Genomic DNA, 4,468 nt, shown 5'->3' on the forward strand with positions numbered 1-4,468 from the left:
TGGGTAACTTTGGGTCAGTGTATCGTACAGCTCTTGGCTGATTGCCGATTTGTCTGACCATAATGAAAGGTAAACATCAGTCACATGGGTACTTTGCACCTTTAAGCCATCCATTACCTGTGGTAGGTAATGTTCAGTGGATGGTGAGGGCAAGAGTAGGCAGAGAAAGGTGTCTCTCTTTGGTGAACTCAAGTTAAGTGGTTGGGTCTCTTGGTCTGATGCACTGTCTGATTGAGGTGTGGTGACACCATCAAGGGAGTTAGTCTTGGATGGTGTATGGGGTGCGTTTTCATTTCTTTCTAGGGTAAAGCATTGTGCATCTGTTTCAGTAGGAAATGTTATTGAGAGGGGCTTTCTTACCTGGGCCCAAACCTTGAGATTTTTGCAATCAATCAAAGGCTGGAAGCGGGTCAGAAGATCCTGTCTGAGGAGAAAGGGAATGGATTCAAAATGAGACACGTACCCTGGGTGTACGAGAGTCATGGGTCCTATCTGTAGTTCCACCAAAGCAACTGAAGTGATGGTGGTGTCAGAAGGAGTATAAGGTTTGATTTCTAACGCACAGGGTTAGAGAGATAATCTCTGGTTAGCATGGTAGGCTGCGGTAGCTTCTTGAACAAGTTGGAGGACATCAAAGTCACATCTGCGGCCGTGTCGACAAGGGCTTCATGGCTCAAAGTCCCTACTAAGGTAAGTGAAAGGTAGAGTTTCCGTGCTACACCCTTTTTGGTTAGATCACATAGAAACTGTTGGRCTGGTGGTTCCACTGGGAACCTAGGACTATCATCGATTGAGGTTAAGTCCTCTTGATCTGTTTGGACCACTAAGACTGCACTGGGAGAGTTTGAGTCTTCTTCCAGCAGTTCTATGTCAGGGGTAGCTGACATAGAGTTGTCACTGGTGTCCATAGAGTCTGAGGTGTCCTCAGTGTCAACCGATGGATGTGTTAAGTCGATGGTTTCTATTTCAAGAACCTGGTTGGAGTCTTCTTGAGGCTCAGGTTCAGGTTCTTTAGAGGAAATAGATAGAACATCTGCCTTTTTATTTTTGTTCTTCTTTTTGAAATATTTTTCAATGGCTCTTTGAATTAAGTCATCAGAGACCGGATCCTGAGTTTTAGGCTTTCATCTTGGGGCTTAGGTGAATGTTGTCCTTTTTCAGGTAGATTGTGGTGTTGGGGTGAGTGTTCAAACCCTCGCCATGGGCGTCGGTCCTGGTAGGACCTTTGAGGATAATCATGTTTTTCATATCCTTGTCTCTGGTTGTGAAAACGTCTGTGTCCTTGGTAACCTCCTCTGCAGCATGACTTATGGGGAGGTCTACATTGTCTAGAGTCTGGGTGTCTGTGTGAGTCTTTGCTCGGTGGGGATCTGTCGGGGTGGAACTGTGGTTTCCGGCCCGTCTTGGGTGAGGAAGAGGCCGATTTGACTCTGTTTGCGTCAGGTCTGGCTGTGGCTCCTTCTAGTTCTAATACCATGTCTCTCATGTCCAATGCTAGGACTGCGCTTGGCTCTATTTGTCTGTGTTGCCTGACTTTTTGGAAAGCTAGGCAAGCGTATTCACGCAAATTTTGAACAGAGGTTGTGTTGGGGTTCACCGTAGCACCTAGCTGTTTTTTTACAGAGAAATGTAAGTTCTGAACGAATAGAGCTTTGAAATTTGGGTCGTGTTCCATGTCAGGGTCGTTTCTGGGCCCAAAAAATGCATGCAAAAGCCTGGAGTAAAATTTATTGGGATTTTCATTCAGCCCTTGTTTGACAGTCATGGCCAAAGTCAGTCCTGTCTGATGAGAAAAGTCTGAATACTCCTGCTCAATGGCTAGACACAAACAGTTCCATTCGGATTTTGTGAGAGGGGTYTGACGGTCAAGAAACTTACCAAACTCCCGGTTAGAGGTGAGCTTCAGTAGGTAGATCTTGTCTTCGACCGTAGCTTCAGGGTAATCTCTGATTAAAAAGAATTCCACGTCGTTTAAGTAAGCTCTAGTGTCATGTGACGTCCCATGTGTCAGGTCAAAACGAGGGAAATTCAGGGCTAATTTGTGTAGATGGTGAGAAATATGTCTACATGAAGCGTAGGATCTCGGGTGATGAGGTGAGGAGTCTCGTCCTCCTGCACCTATGATGTCAGGGGTTTGAATGTGATGTCTCTGGTATCTTTCAGTTAGTGGCACCTACTCACCTGAAAGTACACCTGTGGGGTCAAGAGGTTGAGTGTGATGTCAATGGTCTCCTCTCATTGACGGGATGTACTCACCTGGGCGTTCACCTATTCCTTCTTGTCTATCATCTTGATCTGAAGAGGATCCAGCTGCCAGGTTGGTGACTAGAGACGGTGGTCCTGTTCTGTGGCAAAGATCAAAGCTGGTAGTGGTGAGAAGTTTACTTGTCAAAGTTCTGATTCGGTCTTGGGCTTGGTCTTGCTGTTGCACCAGCAAGTGGTATTGATGGTCAAGGTCAGATAGCTGTTGCTTCAAACTGCTAATTGTCCTTTGGTCAGTGTGTTGTTCAAACAAAGTCTGTGCATGTCTACCGGCTTTGTCAAGTTGTTCATAAAGTTGGCGTTCAAGTTTGAAACGGTTTGATTGTCTATTTGAAGATCTCTAAAGTCTACTCTCAGGCCTTTCAGTTCTTCATTTTATTGGTCTAGCTCCGTTTGTACACATTGATACTTTGTTTGAAGTTGCTGGTATTCATCAGTTGTTTTAGTTGTGTTACGTTTTACAGAAGCTAGTTCAATCTTTAGCTTGGCCATTTCTGAGGTTAATGTTTGCAACTCTTGTTGTTTTCGGGATTTTTCAGCGCAAAGTTGCGCATTTTGATCTTTCTCTGCCTGTAACTGTACATCGTGGGTTTCATTTATGTTGGTTACAGCAAGTTTTGCAGTTTTTGCAGTTTCAGATGTAGGTGTGATAGAAGTAGTTTAAGTTCAGATCGTTCTGAATCTAGGTCCAATTCAAACTGAGTTTGTTTGTCTTTCAGTGTGTCCAAGTTTTCTTTCTGTTTTTGAATCTTTATGCTTGCTTGCGATGTTAGTTTGTCAGCGATCTTCAAACGAGTTGCTAAGACGCAAGCTAGGCTCCCTATCACTTTGTGGGATTCCTTATCTTTAAGTTTAGAATCGAGGACTGCTGATATTAACTACTCTGTTGTCTCATTCAGTACTCCTGTATCACTTGACAGAAGCTGCTCCAGATATCCAGGGAGTACTGAGGAGGTGAGTGTGATCAGGGCTTGTTCTAAACATTCAAGTGTTTCAGAAGCCCCCTTTGTTTCAGACTTGGTTAAGGAGTGTTCTGTTTTAGAGGCTGGATCAGCCATCTTGTTTGTTGTTTGACTTAAAAGATAAGCTTCAACAGTTGGCKTTAAGTTCTGTACAAAAGGATTAAATGTTTAAAAGTTAGGCTTGGTTGAACAATCAGATACTTTAGTTGAATGTGTGATGCTTAAGTAAACAATAAACTTATGTGAAAGGAAGCTTGGTTGCTGTTAGCATATTACACTAAGTTTTTTAAGTTTATGTCAATAAGCAAAGGTGTTCAACTATGTATATTGCTTGTTAAGCCAGGGTCTTTTCAGTGAAGTGAGAGTGGAATGAGAGAAAAATAATTGTTTTTTAAAATGTTGTTAAATTGTATTAAAACAACCTTACAACTGTTTAAAGATCTTAATTGTATTGGACAAGCTCTTAATTTTGTTTAATTTGAATTAAACAAAGATTTACTGATTTATTATTTTTGACACAAATGTAATCCCATATACTACAGTGTTCTATTTGGCCCAGCTGTAAGCCTACAACTACAGTGATTTTGCTTGTCCACCAGGTGGCGATGTCCCTCGAAAGGGGCTACATCTGCGTGATGACGTCACGACGTCGTCCGTGGGAAATGTAGTTTTTATGGCTGTCTTTTGGGTCAAAATGGCGGGTTTTGTAGTCACAACAAAGCATGCACTGTGCCTTTAAGAAACCCAATACACTCTTTTCACTCAGCAGTGAAGCGATTAAATTGATTTCAATCTGAACAGAACACGGCAGCTTCACATTTACTTATAATAACACAGCACAGCAGCAGAAACACAGCACAGCAGCAGAACTTCACCGAGGCATTTGCTCTGCAGGCAGTAAAAAAAGGTAGACGGTTCAGTTCACGCGGTGAAATCGCATTCAGCGCGTATTACAACCAGTCAGCACTTTAAACTCAGAAAGAGGTCTGTTCTGACTAATTTCTAGCAAAACTAGGCAAGGTCACAGCAGGTTGTGATTGCTAGCGGGTCCGGGATCTTTTTCCCTGAGCTGTAGACAATCACATTAATAGATAAGTTGTTGTGACTGTGTGTAAAAATGAGTTTTGACCTGCATGATTTTGTTAGTGCACCTAGTTATGAGAAGGTTGAATTGTGTCGTAAGGATGACTTGTTGTGTATTGCTGCACATTTTGGCATTCCTGTGAAGAAGCAGGATGTTAAAA

The sequence above is a fragment of the Austrofundulus limnaeus genome, unplaced genomic scaffold (assembly GCF_001266775.1).
Source record: "Austrofundulus limnaeus strain Quisiro unplaced genomic scaffold, Austrofundulus_limnaeus-1.0 Scaffold1257, whole genome shotgun sequence".
Classification (NCBI taxonomy): domain Eukaryota; kingdom Metazoa; phylum Chordata; class Actinopteri; order Cyprinodontiformes; family Rivulidae; genus Austrofundulus; species Austrofundulus limnaeus.